The following is a 22,438-nucleotide window of genomic DNA, read 5'->3' on the forward strand; positions in this document are numbered from 1 at the left end:
AATTTCTCCTAGAAACCATGCAAGCAAGAAGAGAGTGGAGTCAAATATTAAAAGTCTTATGGAAAAAAAAACAAACTACTAAAACCTGGAAGCAACCAAGATATCTTTCAGTAGGAAAATGGGTAAATAAACTTTGTATATTCAGACAATGGAGTATGATCCACTGATAAGAAATGAGCTATCAAGCCATGAAAAAGCATGGAGGAAATATATAATACATATTATCAAGTGAAAGAAGCCAATCTGAGAAGGCTGTATACTGTATGATTCCAACTACATGATACTCTGGAAAAACAAAACTGCGGAGACAGTGAAAAGATCAGTGACCATCAAGGGGTTGGGGGAAAGGAGGGATGGATAGGCAGCACAAAAATTTTTTAGGGCTGTATAACTATCCTGCACGATAGGAGAATAGTGGGTACATGTCATTATATAATTTGTCAAAATCCATAGAATATACAAAAGCAAAAGAAAACCCTTACATAAAGTATGGACTGTGAGTGATAATGATGTGTCAGTGTAGTTTAGTCAATTGTAATAGATTCATCCTCTAGTGGGGGATAGTGATAAGTGGAGGAAACAGTGTGTGGGCAGGGATGAGGGTGTTTGGGAAATCTCTGCACCTTCCACCTAACTTTCCTGGGAACCAAAACCTGCTGTATAAAACAAAATTCATTAATAAAAATTACTAATAACTTCAGGACGACAACAGCAAAGAATATAAACAATCATGGGATTCTTTCTAGTAGGATACTCTGTGCACCCACACACATTTTGCACACCCACAAAGTCAGTATCATGGTTTGGTAAAAGAATAAGAGACATCAAAAGAGATTGTGTCTTATAGAAGTTTAAATCAATAAAGATGTCATGGACTGAATTATGTCCCCCCAAAATTTATATGTTGGGGCTCTATCCCCCAGTGTGGCTGTATTTGGAGACAGGACCTTTCAGGAGATAGGTCAGGTTAAGTGACAATAATTGTGAGGCCCAAATTTGGTTTGTCTAGTATCTGTATAAGAAAAGACAGACACCAAAGATCTCCTTTCCCCATTTGCCTAGAAGAAAGGACACGTAAGTGCACAATGAGAAGGCAAACATCTAGAAGTCGGAAAGAGAATCTCACCAGAAACTAACTCTGTTGATTTATAGCACATTGGTCTTGGACTTCTAACCTCCAGAACTGTGATTAAAAATATTTCTGTTATTTAATCTACCCAATCTGTGATATTGTATTATGGGAGCCCTAGAAGACTAATACAAAATATTTCAAAGAGGGAGCCATCACTATATCCAGTGCTTTCAAGCGTATGCCCTACATGCATAACCTTCTTACAACTACAGAAAGGTGGAAGAGATAGTATTTATTCTCTGATAGTAAATTTTCCATACCTAATTGTTCTTAAAATATCATGTCTGTGCAATATATGTGAAGGATAATTTTATGTGTCAGTGTGACTGGATCACAGGGTGCTGAGAAGTTGGCTTACCATTTTTGGGTATGTCTATTATTGGTGTTTCTGGGAGAGTGTAGCATTTGAATTGGTAGACTGAGTAAAGCAGATTGCTCTCTCCAGTGTGAGTGGACAGGATCCAAACCACTGAAGGCCTGATAGAATGAAAAGTTGGAGGCAAGCAGAATTTGTGTTTCAGCTAACAGTGAATCTGGATCACCATTCTCGTCTGCCCCTGGGGCTGACTGACACCTGTGGGTCCCCTGGTTCTCAGGCCTTTGGACACAGAGTGTATGGACGATAGACTACGGGCTTTGCTAGTCTTCAGGTTACAGATGGAATATCATGAGACTTCTCATCCTCCATAATTGTGTGAGCAAGTTCCTCATAATCAATCAATCAATCAACCAATCTCTCTCTCTCTCTCTCTCTCTCTCTCTCTCTCTCCAGTTGGTTCTACTTCATGAGAACACTGACGAGTACAATGTATCTCATTCATTACTCAATTTCTTGGTTAAAAAGTAATCCATGACTGTTATAAAAACTATTCCAAAAAATTTGAAGAGTATATAGACAAAATAAAACATAAAATAAATATCACCTGTAATTTCAACCTATCCGAAAAATCATTTTTATACCATTCCATATAGCATCATGCTGTACACAGATGTAGTCTTTCCTCTTAATATCCCTATCATTGCATCTCTATATGGTTAGATACTATGTAGCCATTACTGTGTCAGGTGAATGAACCACCATATTTTCACGTTTTACCACTTTAAAAATATCTACAGTGTGATGGGTATTTCATGAACTATTTTATATTCATACCTCATTTTACTCTTGAAGCAATCCATTGATGTGTTTGTTCATAGTCCCATTGTATAGTTGAGGCCCTGAGGATTAAAGAATTCAAGCAATGTGCCCAAAGTTAAAGATTTAGAAGCTGGGGCTCTAAGTTTTTTACCCATGCCACTCCAATTCCAAAGTTCTGAATTACCTTAATCTTAATTATTTCAGGTGTGTATCTCATGTATTTTTCAAGTGCTGTTGTATGTATCTGGAGAACATGTTCTGTACCCTGTGCTTCCTTTGTGTGCCCTTCAATATTTAATAGACTACTAGGCACATGTTTGTTTCTAATTAAATTCTTAATTAATTTAATTGAATTTACCATATGGTCTTTGCTACTTCATCATTAATTTATTTCTGTTATTGATTTGGACTCAGTAAAAATATACATGATCTCCATTGATAAAAACATTAAGAGTTATGATTTATGTGGCTTAATCAAGATATTGTTTTACTAAAATACTTCGGGTTAATCAAGAGAAAGTTTCTATAATTAGTTTCTTTTTCCAAATGCTATGTGTCTAAAATGTCAAGAAAGGTAAAACACTGATGCGTGTTTTAACTGGACTATTTATCAAATGATGACAAAAATGTGAAGTACAGCTCCAGTAATTCAGAGGAACCAAGTGTGTGTATTTTCTTTCCAGGGAACTTAGTGGTTAATAAGTTGAAGAGAACAATGCAGAATAATTGCTATGTCCTGACCTCCCACCCCAACCCTCTCAGTTTTTTCTCTCTGTGAGCTTTCAGGCCACAGCCTCGTTTAATATATGCTCCTGCAATGACACTTAAAAACTTCTTTTGCTATAATATTGTCACCAGCTACACCCCGAGACATGACCTTTACTGCTCACCTGCTTGTACCCACCGATCTTTGTCGCATAATTTTCTGTAACCTCTTCTTTCCAGTTCATCTTGTCACTGTGGCGAAAGACCATACAGGCAAAGCATCCCCTGTGGGAAATCAAAACTACCCCGGAAGCAATAACCACCCCCTGGAGGAGAAACTCAAGCGACCCAGACCACCCAGGCCAGTTTGAACTTAATGCCAACTCAGGCCTGCACAGACAGACCACGAAGTGACTCCTGGGGTTACCAACAGTTACCTTTAGCTCACTATAGTACTAAGATCTCTGCCCAAGGCACAAGCCTCATTTACATGACATCCAATGCATTGATTTGCTTCTTTCCTTAAGTCACAGGAGCAATGCTACGCCTGCCTCTACAAATGATGAACAAGGCCTCCCTTTGTAAGTATTTATCCCTAACCCTAAATAAAAGGAACCCATTTACCTTCGTTTGGTAAATCACAGTTGTGGCGGTTATTTTCCATGATCTCCTCGTTTGCTGCAAATAGTTTGCTTTGTGCAACAACTCTACCTGCTATGGTTTCTATCTGTGATTCACCAAGGAGCAAACTCAAGTTAGTTCTGTTACAATATTTCTTCACTCTACACTTTTTCTGACTTTTTTTATTTTTGATGTGTCACAAACTAATCAATGTGCCGGTAGGTATCAAGACAAAATGATTGACCAGAAGAAATGATTTAAAAGCAAAATAATCAGTGAAAGACAATAGAGTGATGCATCTTTAAAAACAGGGAGTGTAGAATTTGTGTGTCTATATATATATATATATATCTATATATAGATATACACACACACGAATTATGAACATGAATTTTTGATAGTTGGTATAAGTATTGGCTGAACAAATCTTGAATCAAATGTGTAATAGTCAAATATTGTTTGATATGAGATATGTATTAATTTGAAATGTTTATTAATATTAATATATTTGCATAGGGATATTTAATTAAAAGATTTTAAGCACCATGACCAAGTGATATGCAAGTAGCATAATTCTAACCCAAGTGCAAGTGAGCATTGTTAGTTCTGTGTTTTCACGATAACTAACTACTCATTTAAGTGTGATACCTAGTAGATACTTTGAGTTTCCAAAAGTCATCGAAAGCAATGAGACTAAATTATTTTATAAACTGTGATTCGGTGTTTACTTACATACATGATCCTTCTCCCTTCGTGTCTGGCTCAGTTGGTCTGCACTGGTAGGTGATAGGTAAAGTGATACACAACTGTGACAATTACCTGAAATCTAGAAGAGCAGAGTAAAACTCATTCAAAGAATATAAATATACAGCAAAGAAAGGAAGCAAAATTTAGATAGCAAAGATAGCTTTAGAAATATCAGATGGCTCTCTCTGTCCCAAAAATAAATTAAAAAAAAAAAAAACGTTGAAATATCAGATGGGACAAATGAAAAACTATACAGTGCTATTTTTGTTAATATAATTGAGAATAGGGAAGCTGAAGGGACTCCATAGAAATCTGCTTTTTGCTCCTTTTCCTGCTTCTATTCTTGATAAGACCTGCACCCCTACCTTACACGGGCTTCATACTGTATGTTCTCCTTGTAAAGGACAAGTAGTTAATGATTCTTTAGAGCTTCCAGCATAATAGATAACATCCAAGGATGGATCAGGCAAGAATGACTGGATGAAGCCATCGTGTGCATATTCCAGACCACCAGTGCTAGAAGTCTTGATACCAAGACCCCCTGGTTCTAAGGAATAAGAGATTTATGGAGGAAACCTGGACTAGTGTCCTTGTTCTTACCAGTACCTGGATGCCTAGAAGGACACATACACCAGAGCACAATCCTCAATAAAACCCCCACACCCAAAGCAAAGATGAGACTCTCCTTTCCTTTCTGAATCTCCCAGACTCTCCACCTGCATCTGAGCTCCCTCTGTATATCTTCAGTAAACTCTGATTCACTTCCTGCTGGCTTACGTTTGATTTCTATCCTGTACATAGCCAAGGATCCTCTTGGTGGGTCCTGTGGGACCCCCCTCTGGATCCTTGGAGCCGGCCTGCCTACATCGTAATAATACTTAAAATATATTTGTAAAACAGTGTGGTATAAAGATATTGGTATGATTCAAAATGAGACCTAATGCATTGGCAAATTTTGAACAAAGGTAAGTAAAGTAATTTGAAAAACCATTGTGCATTGATTATCTTATTGTGTTAATAATCAAATATTGCTTAATTTGAAATATTTACAGATTCTCATACTCTCTCATTCAGGTTTCCTTATAAACAAAGGACAATGATCAAGAATTATTCTTTTTGTTCAGATGCCCAAATATATTCTGTAGAATTTTAAAAATTCAAAATTCATCTTATTCTTCCTGGCCAACAGAAAAGCAATAATCTCAATAGGAGAGTGAAGGGGACTATGATAATGTTGGTAACAAGGATCAATTTAAAATCAACTAATACAGCATGTTCTACCATAGCATATATAATAGCTGAAACCCATTTTAGAGTGAAATAAAAATAATGACATTAATAGAGATAATAGGTGTGATATTTACAAGGAAAAATTATATAGAGCCACCAAAAATACTGGTTTGAAAATCTACATCAAGCCTAAGCAGTTACAGACCAACAAAATGTTTCTGTTAGTATCCAGCAATCATTTCCCCCTCATTCTAATTTTTCTTCATTAGGATAGCACTGACATTATGATACAGGCTTTATGATTTTTGTTTTTGATTTTTCATTTGTTGTGTTGTTTTCCCATTCTGCTACTAAGTAGTTGACATTTTATTGTCTATGGGGGAGGAGTAGACGTTTAGATGTGAATCTAAGAATATAGGCGTATATGACCAATAGATCCTCATTCACAGATTCTATATTTGTCAACTTGCCTATGCATTAAAGTTTTTGTACCCCCCCCCCCCAATCAATACTTGCAGCTCATTCACGGTCATGCTTGGATTTGTATGGAGTGGCTAAAAATTGAAGTCATTCTATGTGTATGTTTCCAGGGAAGTTGAAAGAGTACAGTGCTCTGCCTTCTTATTTCAGCTCTCATACTACAAATGCACCTTTTTCATAGTCTATTTAGTGTGACATATTTCAAATTTTTTAGCTTTTAGTGATTTTACTATTTAAAATGACCCCAGATGTAGTGCTGAAGTACAAGAAGGCTGTGATGTGCCTCATGGAGAAAGGAAATGAGTACATGTGTTAGATAAGCTCCCTTCAGATATGAGTTACAATGCTATTGACCATGAGTTCACTGTACATTATTCAGTGATATATATTAAGTAAGGTGCTGTTGGAAGGAAACTTCTATAAGACAAAGCTATGTACTGATCAAGGCTAAGCTGATGAAAATGTTGTAACCAGAGTTTGCAGGAACCAGCTCTGTAGTTCCCCTAGGAACACTTGTTCAGTATTAGCTAATGCAATCTTTGTAGAGACTATACAGAGCACAACTATATGAATAAGAAGAATTGACTGTATAATCAGTTTTTTCTATATGTGATTTGGACCTATAATTTACTGTAAGTTATTAAGGAAAAGTATACATACTTTGCTGCACTATAAGTCTGTCAAAAGCTAGGTTTTGATTATTTTGGAGAGAAGACATTCGTTTCTCACACAACCTTAAGGTGCTATGGAAATCAAAATATGATTAACAGTTATGCAAACTTGCTATTAGTTCATAGCCTCTTCAAAAGATGAAGCAATCCCACTAACATCACATATTTGTAAGGACTTGTTAACTTTTAGAAAGGTGTGTAAACCATGGCAATATTCAGACAATATGAATTGTAAATTTGATTTCATACTTTTTGAATATGCATATTCTTAGTTTTGACGGCAGGACCCAAGATGCTATGTAAAAATTTCAAAAAATTATCATTTCAACTTAACATTCAGTAGCAAAGTATAATGTTTAATGTGTCTTTGGGAAATTTTTCCCTCTGGGAAATTTATTCCCTCCTTGCACTCTGGATTCTTCTATCAAACTTTTCGACCACATGGTTCTTTGGATGCTTGATAGGCATCTAATGGGCATCTCAAATTAATATGTTTTTCCTAAGACCTTATTGTTTCTTCTGTTTTTTCCTTCAGAGTTAAAAGCAGTTTCGTCTTTGAAATGTTCATATCAACCACCTCAGTCTTCCTTAACTCTTTTCTCCACTTTATATGTTCATGCCATTAGGAAATCCTGTTGGGGGAATTAAATCCTTCAAATATATGCCAAGAACTCAGCCACCTTGTTACTATCCCTGCTGCTACCACCTTGATCATTTCTTGCTGTTTTCCCAGTTCCTCTCTTGGCCTCTCCAGTCCATTATCAAATGAGTGACTAAAGTGAAAGTTTTTAAACAGAATCTTACCATATTTTTCATCAGTGAAAATTATCTCATGGCTTCTTACCTTGCTTGGAATCAAAATCAGTGTCTTTCTCTGGGCCACAAGACCCTTCATAATTTGACTCCATCAACCATCACTCTTTTGGCTATATTAAATCAAGTTCCCATTTTTGAACTGAAAAACAATAAAATAAACTGTCAGGCAGATAATCCAATTATAAATGTGATGACAGAAAGAATATAGTTAGCACTTGATATGAATGGATACAAGAAAAAAAATTGGCACAGTATTGATTAATATATTGAAGGAAACTATTTTTGTAGAAAGTATTATAGAAATTTATACCAGCAAACTTAAACATAAAACTTACACGTTTCTTTTTACATTTTGAACAGCACTTATTTTTCTCAAGAAGTAAATAGATTCATAAACTCTGTTTCTGTTCAACTACTTAAATTATTACCCAACTTTAGTGAACAGAAGTAGAATATTGGAAAGGCTGCTTTAAAAAAAAACTATTTGCAGTGATTCCAGATAATATATAATTTTTAATTTGCTCACTTCATTTTCTTTTTTAACCCATTAATAATATATTTAATGTTGAGGTGCTATTCATATCAATGTGAAACCCATCTCAGTATAGTCCTATATAAGAAAATAAAATCCTGAAGACCATGAACAAAATGGTATATGCATATGTTATAGACATATGTATATTCATCATACTGCTTCATGTAAACTTACTACTGACTAGTACGAAGGGATTATAATATCTCATATGGTTATTAGGAAGAGCAAAATATAAATATTAGCATATTTGATTATTCACATTGACTGTCTTCCTGGTCTTGAACAGTGTCGACCGTTGAACATATACTTTCCACAAATTATAATGGAGTGAAAAATTAATCAAAGGGTATCATACCTCTACCATTTTAATTTAAAATGGAACATTTAGGAAAAGGCAGAGCAAAAACATTAATGATTACGAAGAAGAGAGCAGAATAGTGAAACAGTCTTTCATAGAGAATTGCTTTTAGAGCAAAGATGGAAAGAAAAAAGTGAGAGAGAAAAAGAAGGCTCAAAGATAGAAAGAAGAGAGATACCTAAGCCCCTGGGATTTCTCTTGGGAGAGGCTATTATTTGTATTGATTTTAGTTTCCAAGTTTTCTTCTTCTCTTTCTCTGCTGGCCCACCATGTAATCCATAAATAATAAATAGACGAATAGTGAGTCATTCTTTCGATCACAAGCATAGCAACCATCACAACACATTAATCCACCAGCTGAGCACCACATCATGCCCGTCATAAAATGCACTTCATCGTGGCATCAAGACCCGAGAACTTAAACTTGCTATTGGCCTCTGGACTCTAACAAATGGAGTAGCACAAAATGAAAGGATCCTTACATGCCAAGTATGTCAGCTCTTACTGTTACTTGTGCTTTCATTCACATGCTTGCTTCTTTTCCCATAAACCTTGACTTGAGTATTGAGTTTCTAAGGCAAGAATGGTTGTTGTTACATTTAACAAAGTGTTATACATGACCTGTTTCTGGGCGCTTGTGATGGGACTCATACAGTTTTCTCTAAGTAATATAACTCTGTTATTTGTCACATAAATCTGTGAGAAATGGAAAGCTTCAGACTGTGAGCATGTAACTGAATGGCTACTTTATAAGCTCAAAGAAGAGACGCATAGAAGTGACAAATGTTAATTAAACGACTCTTTAGAAAGTAACATCAATAAAGATAATCGGGAATTAATAATATTTCGGTGAGCAATATGACTGGATAGGAATATCATATCCTACCTGTATGAAGATCTTTCTTATTGTATTGAAGAACCATCTTATTTTTATGATTTTTTTAAGTCTTTCTAGTAGTATAACAACCAGAAAACTGTACCAATCATTAGTGTGTACCTTAATGAATTTTAAAATGTCAGCACACTTGTCATCCCAGCACCAATAAGAGCCAGAAGATTAACAGACATCTCCAAACCCACGTCTTGTCTGTCCAGATACTTTCTTCCACAAAGGTTGACTTTTGTTCACGGAGGCTGATTTCTAAGTATTTGCTCTCTGTCTGACTTCTTGCGTACATAATAGTTTGACATTTCTCATTTCTGTACAGTAGGAAACTGCTTAAGTATACTACCATTTCTTTTTCCATTCCATGGCTGATGGGCAGCAGTTATTTTGAATCTCAGGCTATTACGTATAGTGCTGTTATGAACACTTTTGTACATATTTTTGGTAAACATACATGTCGGGTGATACACTATGCACATATTCATTTTAGTAGATATTGGCAAACATTTTGGACAAGTTTTTATACCAGTTTGCACTCTCACTATCAATTTGTGAGCATTCCAGTTGTTCTACAATCTTGCTGGAGCTTAGTATTATGTATATTTTTAATTTTTATTTTGTTCATCTTAGCTTTTCTGGTAGTTGTAGTGTTATCACATATCACATTTTGGATTTAACTGGCATTTCCTAATGACTAATGAAGTTGAATATATTTTCATAAAATTATTGGCCATCTGGGTAGCTGTCTTGTTTTATGAAATATAAAATCTTTTGCTTATTTTTCTATTGTGTTCTCAGCCTTTTGTCATCATTTGTAGGAGTTGTTTTTATATATTAAATGAAAGTCACTTTATATTTTTGATTTTAATTGTGACTTTTGATGAATATAAATTCTTATTTGAACGTAGTACAATTTTTCATTTTTTAATGTTATGATTAATGGGTTTTATAATGTTTCTGTGTAAGAGAAATTTGCCGTTTCCAAAGCCATAAATATGTCCCTTGATATTTTCTTCCAAAGACTGTATAACGTAACTTTTACATTTAGATCTATAATCCACGTGGGATATAGATTTGGAGAGGTGGTACAATTTAATTACGATAACTAACACAAAAATCTTTATCTTATACTTCAATATCATAAAGTGTCATAAATTTGATTGTAGAATGTCATTTGGTCAATGTGTCAGTGTGGATCCAATCAGGAGAGAGCAACCATGCAGGATTTGAACAGAGAATATCAATATAAAGAAAAATGAAGTATAACAAGAGTTTAAAATAATGAGAGATGGGCTAATAAGACAACTCTAAAGAGTATAAAAATGTCAGATATAAAGAGTAGTCACCAATCCTAGTATTGATATGAACACCCAACAAAAAGCTCCCTATATATCCCCATCCTGCTGAGATACAGACCTTGTTGAAGAGTATACCACCATGACTCACATGTTGCCAGAAAGTTGCCTATGGTGGATGATGGTGGAACTTGCTGGAAGCAAAGCCCTTTCTTCCCACGGTGTCTCTCTAACATTCTCTACTGTGAAAGCTTCAGGACCACCTGAAAAAATAACCATATTTTAAAGGCCCATATCCATTTACACAGAGTAGAACAATGGGGTTACTTTGGAGCTGATAGACAAGGAATTGATAATATCAAGGACAAATTCAGGTTTAAATTATAAAGACTAGGCAATTGGATACCCAGGACATCTTGATTTAACTCTATGAAATATGAGTATCAATGAAATATGGCCATTCCTGTGACATGGTTTGGAAGGCAGATCGATTCCCACAACCGGTGTGCCTGTGGCAGATGAAGACCACACCATACTAATCTGAGAATGAACTGCTCAGCACGTTCTGAATATGAAGTCCTCTGGAACCAGAGGAATCAGCCTCTGTTCAAGTCAGGCACCATGGACCGTGTGGACTCTTTACAAGACAGAATCTGGGCACAAGTTATTAAAATGTATCATGACATTAAAAATACTGTTTCCAAGTTATCTCTCATAAAATTTACCCACATTAATAAATTCACTCGTTTATGGTAGTAATATCACTTACGAGTTAAAACAGACTGGCAAGTATCACTCCCTGAAGTATCTTAATTCTATCTACATATAAGCATCTTGGTTATATGTTTTTTTGAGTGTGTACTTCCAATTAAAAACTTTGTTTGCTTTCGTAACACTGCATTCTTCTAGTTTTCTTTTTTTTATGTTTACTATTTTTTTAGAGAGAGACTGGAAGAGGGACAGAGATAGATGTAGAGAGAGAAAATCCAATGCAGGCTCTGTGCTATGAGCATAGAGTATGACATGGGGCTTGATCCCACGAACCACAACCTGAGTTGAAATCAAGAGTTGGATGCTTAACCAACTGAGCCACCCAAGTGCCCCTTTTCTCCTAGTTTTCTTTCTGTTGTAATTTCTTTCCTAATTCTTTTCCAAATGTCAGCATTCATCACTATCTCACCTTTTTCACTCACTTTTTATTCTTTTTCTTTAAAATTTCATCATCTATTTCTGTGACTTCAACCCTCATCTGTCTGTGAAATACATAGGTCTGTATCTCCAACCCTTAACTCATTGTCAAGATTCTAGAGTCATAAATTTCTAAATACTTTTAAAACTATTATATCTTATTGCATTGCCAGCAACTCAGATTCAAAATAACCACAATTTGTCCCACTAAATGTGTTTCCATCCAGAATTCAAAATCCTTATTAATGTCAGGATTAGTCATCTAGTTGTCATTGTTTGATATCTTATCTCCACCTTCCATACTTCCTAGTCCATTATATTCATTACATTTTTAAGTTTTCTGTATTCACTGTGTTTCTTTTTTGTCCTATATTCTCATTCCCAGTATATATGCACTAAAATTTTAAGAGTACAAAGAAAAGTGACATATGGTATTTAGAATAAATTGTGTTTTGAGGGTATAGGCTAAGGAAGCCGAGATTCTACAATCTATTATTAATAAATCCAAAATATATAAATATCCTAGGTCTTGGAGTACATTAACAGGCCATGAGGTCAGCATTTAGGTTTTGATTTCAAAAGATATCATCCTAAGTGTAAGAAACAGGTTGAGCTTAAAAACAAAACAAGGAGAGACTAAAGACCTCTTTCGGATTCTCACTTGAATGAAGCAAAGCAGATAGAGGACAAAGAAAAGTAAAGTTGGAAGACACTGGAAGAATACCTTAAGATCAAAAAGGGAGACTTAATCTTGATGGAGAGCCTACACAGGAACTCTCATGATGAAGAGAAAGGTAGCTGTAAAACAAAGGGTAGTAAGACATTTCTGAGATGTTAAGGTCAAAGGTAAAGATTAAATGTTGGATTATAAACATAAGAAAAAGTTAGTGTACATCTTAGATAAATATTGAACCTGAAATGGTGTTTTAAAAATAGGATATGAAAATGATTTAGAGTCCAGATTTTCCTCTTGTCTAATTCCTTATAGCAAAATTCTTGGTACTGTTGGAAGGTGCACAGAAACACACTGAAAAAAACATTCACCTACAAGAAATTTGATTCCCAGGAGGATGAATGAGCTCTTGAGGTCAAGCATAGCTCTAGAATTTTATGAATTTGTGGGATTTTTTTATTTACTGCTCTGTGAATTGCCTCCTAAACTAAGGTAAGAATTATTTACCTTTCTTTTTCAGAAGTGAGAATTGAAAGAAGGTTAAGTGACTTTACCAAAATGTGAGAGCTGTTCAAAAGTAGAATTCTAAGAGGAGTTCTAGAAACCCTAGTAAATTGCTAAAGTTGTTTAAAATTACATGTGGTAATTTAGAAAATTCCAAATGAGTGGTCCTACTCAACTACTCATACCTTATTTGATCACATAATATTAAAATTATTTCTTACATTTTTATTTTCTAAGTGAACAAAATATCTTCAGCAGTTTAAAAATAGTGCTTAGTAGTATATATTTTAAAACATTTAAGAAAATAATTTTTATTAAACAGTCTATTTGACCTCAATTTATTAGTCAATACATATTTACTGAGTTCACATTATTTGTACAATACTGTGTGTGATCCTGTGAGGCTATTCAAATACATTATAGTATAATGTCTAAAAGCATGGGTTTGAGTCTAATTGCCTGGGTTGGAACGATTTCTGTAAATTTGGGGACATTATTTAACTTCTTTCATCTATGAAAAGTGGCTGATGATAGCGCTTCACTAGGTTATGAGTAATAAGTGAATATGTACTGTGAATTAGAACAATACTTCACACATAGTTATTTCTCAATATTTGTTCCCATGAATATATTATAACAAATAAACATGGTGCAAGGGATTCAAGCCACTGTGCCATGGTCTTGTACTATCACGCTTTATCAAGAAAATTATTTGTGGTATAGGGAGGTGTGGGGAATAAGCTTAGGAATTCCTTGGGGCTGCACCATGGGTTAACAAGGCATAAAGAATTAGAAAGGCATAGGATGTACACACCCAAATTTGGGTAAATAAGATTAGGCAAACCTGGCAAAGGCCCCAGTATAGGACAAAGGTATAAGAGGAGGAAATCTCAGGATGAAAATATCCAAGATTAGGTAAACAAGATTAGGTATTCAGGGAAGAAAGACCCCCCAATTTACTACAATACCAGAAAACTGCTTTCACAGAAAGGAAGGACAAAAACAGGATAACAGGACGTTAGACTGAAGCAGGGCAAAGTTGCCCAGAGGAAGCTAATTAGCAAAAGAAAGGTGACTTGTTGTCCCTAAGGTGCTTGCTCTTTCTTGTCCCCTAGGCCAGTTTAGGTAAACAGAATTGGGGCCTCATGTCTGCTGTAAACAACCTTCCACCCAGCAGAGCAATTTTGTTTTGTATTGACCTAAACCCCTAACAACGCATATCTTCAAAACTCCCTTTCCCCATGCTCATGAATTAATGTTCATGGTTTCATGGTCTCTTTACGCACATCCATCATGCTTGTAAGCCTTATGATCTTTTTTAAAATTTTTTTTTCAACGTTTTTTATTTATTTTTGGGACAGAGAGAGACAGAGCATGAACGGGGGAGGGGCAGAGAGAGAGGGAGACACAGAATCGGAAACAGGCTCCAGGCTCCGAGTCATCAGCCCAGACCCTGACGCGGGGCTTGAACTCACGGACCGCGAGATCGTGACCTGACTGAAGTCGGACGCTTAACCGACTGCGCCACCCAGGCGCCCCAAGCCTTATGATCTTAATGAAAACGGAGCAAGGACCCTTACTCGGGGCTCTAGTCTCTTCCCAGACATTTGCCTCTCTCGCATTTTAATTCTGCATCCCACTGTCTGGCTGGACAAGAGAGAACTCCAGACCCAGAGTCTACAACAGGGAGGAAAATTTCCCCTGTATCTTCCAGAGTCTTTAGCTGAGACACCTGCAATTAAAGGCAGATTAATAAGAGTTAAAAAAACATACATTTGATTAACATGTATGCCACAGGTATACATGGAAGATGCCCTTGGGGAAAATGAGTAACTTTGTGAGGTGGCTTAGAATGCAGGCTTAGATACCATTCTAAGAGACAAAGGGGAGGAGATGTGGGCCTCTTAGGCAAAAGGAAATTATTTTTAGGAACGATGATGGGTACTTGGAGAAGAGATGGGAAGTGTGATAATTTGTGACAAAGTTTAGGTGTGATGTTGACTTTCAGGTTCCTCTCTTGTGACAAGAGTCAGTCCTTCCTGGTTAATGACACTCTTGGAAGGAGATTTATGACAAGGAGTTCCCTTTGGAAGATCTGCCTTTAAGCAGATAAGGGAGGTTCAGAGAAATCACCCTGCATTTGCTGTTTTCTCAAGTACCTATAGCCCCAATAATCGATATCCCAAAGTGGCAGATTTTGGAGTGGCATATTCCACTATTCTTCTGTGGATTTGGAAAATTTGGGGGAAATTGTCCCGTGATCATGCTTTGAGAATCCCTCGATGTTGTAGAAGCAGAGGGAATGGAAAGTGATTCTGGGAGGAAATATGATTGGGAATCAGAGGAGATAGGATCGGAAACCAGGTGGTAGCCTTGTCAACCAGTTTCAAAAATGGACTGAAGAACCATGTATACATAAGTCAATTAACTAAAGCTACTTGGCTTTCTTCATCTGTTTTCCTTTTCTCTCTCCTGCCAGAAAATGCTCAAGGTTCTTTTGGATACAAGAAACCTCTGGGTACAATGTTCTTATACAAAAAGGGACCGCTGACTATAAAGAGAGTTCTTAGAAAGAGAACATGAATGAAAGTCAATTAACAATGAGTTACAACTCCTTAAATACAAGAGTTCCTTATAACCTTACAAAAGAGCATTTGTAATTTCAAACTACTAAGAAGGAGATGAATCGAACTACTCACCTTCCAGCTAATGATGTTTTCTTATAAACAGATTTCAGTAAATGACAGTCTTCATCTAAAATGTGGGTCTGTGATCCCAACTGCTACAACATTCTGGCATTGTCTTGATTATTCATAGCAATATATACACTTACTACAAGTAGAGAGTACTGCATTGTGAGTACCGACATCACACAGTTGTCTTTATTTTAATTTTTATTAATAAAATTTTTTTAACGTTTATTTATTTTTGAGACAGAGAGACACAGAGCATGAACAGGGGAGGGTCAGGGAGAGAAGGAGACACAGAATCTGAACCAGGCTCCAGGCTCTAAGCTGTCAGCATAGAGCCTGACGTGGAGCTTGAACTCACAGACCACGAGATCATGACTTGAGCTGAAGTCGGACACTTAACTGACTGAGCCACCCAGGCGCTCCCTTTTTTTCACAGTTGTCTTACTTTAAATATCTCCTCTTCCAACCTCTCTGTTGCCAGAGACTGCCATGTCTGACTTTGTTTCTGAAAAGAAATCACATTGAAATACAGTGTTATCTCAGATAGGAAACATAAAATGGGCTTGGCTGCTTGTCATTCTCTCAGGTGTCTCTGTCAACATCTTTCCCTCTTTCCTTCATATTTGAGGAAAGAATTTAAAAAAAGGATCTTTCCCCATCTTAGGGTTCAGGGGGACATCTACCCAACTCATTTTGTGATGGACAAGAAAGGTTCCTGGTCTAAAAAATCATACTTAGGATACCAGAAATGACATCAAATTGTAGTTTTCTCTTCATGGATTCTGAGTATAGTTTTCCTGTTATTTTTAATGGAAAATTAAAATTACAGTTAAACTTTCATTCTGGCTACATGAAGTCATGGTATATATAGAAAGATGAGTCTTGCCACAAATTGACTAATATACATTGGGATCTTGAACCAAGAAACTCAAAAGTGGAGAAGGTTTCAAAGGGGTGATGAACACTTACAATTATTAATTCCCTATTACCTCATTTAAGTATTGTCCCCAGAGATTCTCACTTGGTTTCACTGCCTTTATAGGAGCTGAAGAAGCTAGTGCTTCTCCTCTGCTTTTGGTGTCAAATAAATCTACCTTTAAAATTATATCACACAGCCTATCATTTTCCACTTCTGCAGGTACCAGGAAACTCTTGGTCAGATCACCTCAATAAAAGATTTATCCCTCTTGTTTCTGTAATTCAAGTTCCTGATCCTTAGATGAATCTACATTAGAGATAATGGACACCTAGATAACATGCCAAGAAATGTGGCATGCTAGTATAGACTATTAAATCAATGTTAACACATGTGCCCAAAAGAAACCTATTTCACTAAAACAATCCCTTAACTTTCTATACTTTAAAGTTCATCAAAAAGTAAAAGTGAAATAATACTTTACTTGAGTAAGCCTAAACTTACAAAAAGAGCATAGAAGAATTATTTGCATATACAATAAAGAATCTTAAATTAGCAACAAATGTTAAGTAGATAAATTTGACTACAAGTAGGAAAGTTGTCTTTAGTATTTTATATGACTTTGTTTATACTTAGGATTCTGTCTTCCTCCAAAAGACTTTGGAGTTCTATAGTTAACACAAATATTATTTAATTAAATTGGTGTTTGGGATTTTTGTCCTTCAGTCTATGAAGGAGTAATTTCTATGAGACTTGCTCTCTCACACAAATAACTAGAACCCTGGACAACATACAGGAAATAATAGGTTTCCATCATTGGACCACAGGTAGTGCAGGACTGTTAATACTGAAAGAAAGGTAACAAGAGATGAGTCTCATGAAGTGCGTTTTCTGCCTGGAGACAATTTGCAGAAGGTAGTGTGGGAGAGGAAACCCCAACAGAGTCGAACACTTTACCTGAGCTGAAGAAACTGAATTCAGTGTTCAAGAAAGGGAAGGCAACTACATTTGTGGGTCAGCATACCTAAGAGGCAGAAACTGCCCAGAGAAATAAACTCCAGAAATTCAAGGTGCCTGAGTCTTTGGCTAAATACCAGTCCATACATGCTCAGGATTAAACTCCATAATGCCAAACAAGAAAAACTAGTAGAAAGAACAGCTTCCAAGCTTCCCTGAATCTTTTAGAGTATTGAACAACCAGAATGGAGAGAATCTGCTTAATACGAGAAACACAGGATACAGGTGTGAGGTAGCATAGAAATAAAGCAGGCCTGATCTTAGAATAATGACATTCCCCTGTCTCTCACCAAAAAATTAAATAAATAAATAACTTAATGTGACCCATCAGGAGAAAAATCCGGCAATAAAAAAAAAATGTAAGAAGTAAGAATGATGGAATTAGCAAAGATTCTAAAAGGTTTAAACAGAATTTATGTCTGAAATTTTCCTAAATGAGATTAATAGCAGAAATTACCCTGAAGAAGAAATAACTGGTGAACCTGAAACCTCAGTAATAGAATATATTCAGAATGAAGCACAGAGATAAAAGAGAGTGGAGAAAAAGTAAAAGAATCTGAGTGACTTGTAGAACAATAACACACATCATTGAAATCTTAGAAAAGAGCAATGGACAGAACATATATCTGAAGAAATTGTATCTGAAAATATTTCACTTTGATGAAAGCCATAACTCCAGGAAGTCAAGAAGCAGTACAAAAACAAGAGATACAAAAATGAAAACATACAATGTCACATTATAATCATCCTGTTGAAAACAAGTACTAAAACAATCAAGAAAACACACGTGCACACAATCCTTACATACTGAGAAACAAAGATAAAAATTTACATAACTTTTCCATCAAAATGATGAAGCTTTAAAGTGTTGAAAGAAAAAGCTGTCAATCTTCGATTGTAAAGCCAGCACATAAATAAATAAATACATAAATAAACTCAAAATAAAGAGTAACATGAACAAATCTGAGTGATGTAATTGCCAGCAAACTTGACCTAAAAGAAATTTTTTTTGTTTCTTGTTTTTTGTTTTCAATATATGAAGTTTATTGTCAAATTGGTTTCCATACAACACCCAGTGCTCATCCCAACAGGTGCCCTCCCCAATGCCCATCACCCCCCCTCCCTCCCACCCCCCATCAACCCTCAGTTTATGCTCAGTTTTTAAGAGTCTCTTATGGTTTGGCTCCCTCCCACCCTAACCTCTTTTTTTTTTCCTTCTCCTCCCCCATGGGTTTCTGTTAAGTTTCTCAGAATCCACATAAGAGTGAAAACATGTGGTATCTGTATTTCTCTGTATGGCTTATTTCACTTAGCATCACACTCTCCAGTTCCATCCACGTTGCTACAAAGGGCCATATTTCATTCTTTTTCATTGCCACGTAGTACTTCATTGTGTATATAAACCACGATTTCTTTATCCATTCATCAGTTGACGGACATTTAGGCTGTTTCCACAATTTGGCTATTGTTGAGAGTGCTGCTATAAACATTGGCGGACAAGTGCCCCTATGCATCAGTACTCCTGTATCCCTTGGGTAAATTCCTAGCAGTGCTACTGCTGGGTCATAGGGTAGGTCTATTTTTAATTTTGTGAGGAACCTCCACACTGTTTTCCAGAGTGGCTGCACCAATTTGTATTCCCACCAACAGTGCAAGAGGGTTCCCGTTTCTCCACAATCTCTCCAGCATCTATAGTCTCCTGATTTGTTCATTTTGGCCACTCTGACTGGCATGAGGTGATATCTGAGTGTGGTTTTGATTTGTATTTCCCTGATGAAGAGCGACGTTGAGCATCTTTTCATGTGCCTGTTGGCCATCCGGATGTCTTCTTTAGGGAAGTGTCTATTCATGTTTTCTGCCCATTTCTTCACTGGGTTTTTTGTTTTTTGGGTATGGAGTTTGGTGAGCTCTTTATAGATTTTGGATACTAGTCCTTTGTCTGATATGTCATTTGCAAATATCTTTTCCCATTCCGTTGGTTGCCTTTTAGTTTTGTTGGTTGTTTCCTTTGCTGTGCAGAAGCTTTTTATCTTCATAAGGTCCCAGTAGTTCATTTTTGCTTTTAATTCCCTTGCCTTTGGGGATGTGTCAAGTAAGAAATTGCTACGGCTGAGGTCAGAGAGGTCTTTTCCTGCTTTCTCCTCTAGGGGTTTGATGGTTTCCTGTCTCACATTCAGGTCCTTTATCCATTTTGAGTTTATTTTTGTGAATGGTGTGAAAAAGTGGTCTAGTTTCAACCTTCTGCATGTTGCTGTCCAGTTCTCCCAGCACCATTTGTTAAAGAGACTTTTTTCCATTGGATGTTCTTTCCTGCTTTGTCAAAGATGAGTTGGCCATACGTTTGTGGGTCTAGTTCTGGGGTTTCTATTCTATTCCATTGATCTATGTGTCTGGTTTTGTGACAATACCATGCTGTTTTGATGATTACAGCTTTGTAGTAGAGGCTAAAGTCTGGGATTGTGATGCCTCCTGCTTTGGTGTTCTTCTTCAAAATTACTTTGGCTATTTGGGGCCTTTTGTGGTTCCATATGAATTTTAGGATTGTTTGTTCTAGTTTCGAGAAGAATGCTGGTACAATTTTGATTGGGATTGCATTGAATGTGTAGATAGCTTTGGGTAGTATTGACATTTTGACAATATTTATTCTTCCAATCCATGAGCACGGAACGTTTTTCCATTTCTTTGTATCTTCTTCAATTTCCTTCATAAGCTTTCTATAGTTTTCAGCATACAGATCTTTTACATCTTTGGTTAGATTTATTCCTAGGTATTTTATGTTTCTTGGTGAAATTGTGAATGGGATCAGTTTCTTTATTTGTCTTTCTGTTGCTTCATTATTAGTGTATAAGAATGCGACTGATTTCTGTACACTGATTTTGTATGCTGCGACTTTGCTAAATTCATGTATCAGTTCTGGCAGACTTCTGGTGGAGTCTATCAGATTTTCCATGTATAATATCATGTCATCTGCAAAAAGTGAAAGCTTAACTTCATCTTTGCCAATTTTGATGCCTTTGATTTCCTTTTGTTGTCTGATTGCTGATGCTAGAACTTCCAACACTATGTTAAACAACAGCGGTGAAGGTGGACATCCCTGTCGTGTTCCTGATCTCAGGGAAAAAGATCTCAGTTTTTCCCCATTGAGGATGATGTTAGCTGTGGGCTTTTCATAAATGGCTTTTATGATGTTTAAGTATGTTCCTTCTATCCTGACTTTCTCGAGGGTTTTTATTAAGAAAGGTTGCTGGATTTTGTCAAAGGCATTTTCTGCATCGATTGACAGGATCATATGGTTCTGTTCTTTTCTTTTATTAATGTGATATATCACATTGATTGATTTGTGAATATGGAACCAGCCCTGCATCCCAGGAATGAATCCCACTTGATCATGGTGAATAATTCTTTTTATATGTTGTTGAATTCGATTTGCTAGTATCTTATTGAGAATTTTTGCATCCATATTCATCAGGGATATTGGCCTGTAGTTCTCTTTTTTTACTGGGTCTCTGTCTGGTTTAGGAATCTAAAAGAAATTTTAAAGGAACTTCTTCAGGCTGAAGAAAAATGATACAGATGGAAACAATAAAAGGAGAACAATGATAGGGGTAAATAAACAAATAATCATAAATTTTTCCTCCTAGTTTATTTTGTGTACACGATACTTGGTAATTTAATTTTGGATTTATACATATAGAAGCAAAATATATTTCAACAAGAGAAAAAATGATAAGAAGGGAATGAGCCTAAATTGTTGAAGCTTTTTTATGTGAATTACCATTATATTTTGGGAAAGTAGATTATCCTATAAACATACATATTGTAAATCCTGGGGAAAAAACCAGTACAAAATAAAAAATAAATGTTACAGTGATTATGCCAAGAATGGAAGAAAAAAATGCCCTCCTAAAAAATAAATTTTAGGAAGATGAAAAGAGGAACAAAGAACATACGGAATTTTAAAAAGTGCTAGAGTTAAACATGTGGAAAATTACCTCAGATATAAATGGCTTAAACTAAAAAAAGAGAGAAAATTTCAAACTAGATAAAAAAATGAATTCCAACCATGTGCTATCTAAAATAAACCCATTTTCAATATATCAAAGCAGATTTCTTAAGTTGAAAGAAAGCAAACAAGCAAGCAAGCAAGCAAGAGAAAGAACGAACGGACAGATTAAGGAAATTTGCGAGCACGCATACAATTTTCCATGTTTAAAAAGTAAAATCAGTTACAACAACAAAACGACATGATATGTAACTCTAATCATAGGAATTCTGGCGTGGCTAAATTACTATCAAACTAAGCTTGAGAACAAGAACTGTTAAAAGAGATAAAGGGGAACTTTTCATATTATAACAGGGATCAATTTATCAGTAAAATATGTCAATCCTTAATATGTACCTACTCAGATTAAAAAGAGAAGCAAAATTTGGCAATCTAAAAGGAAAGTAGACAAATCTGCAATTATATTGTATAGTCTCAACACTCTTTTCTCATTAAGTAAGGAGTGTTCAACAAAATAGACCCTAAAACAAGTCTCAACAAAGTTCAAAGATTTGATATGGTAAGAAAGGTTGTTCTCTGATTTTAATGAAAGAAATGATTTGGAAATCAAACAAATGCTTAAATAAACTGTGTGTTACATAAAATTAGAAAATATTTCTAACTTGCTTAAATTAAAATCAGAATATATTAAAATTTGTTGAATGAAGATAAAATAGTGCTTACAGTGAAATTTATAGTTTTAAGAGGTATATTAGAAAAGGATAAAAGTTTTACAGTCAATGATTTAAGTTTCAATCTTACTAAGCTAAAATATAGAAGAACAAATTAAA

This window comes from Panthera onca, chromosome B1 (genome assembly GCF_046562875.1).
Source record: "Panthera onca isolate mPanOnc1 chromosome B1, mPanOnc1 haplotype 2, whole genome shotgun sequence".
Lineage (NCBI taxonomy): Eukaryota > Metazoa > Chordata > Mammalia > Carnivora > Felidae > Panthera > Panthera onca.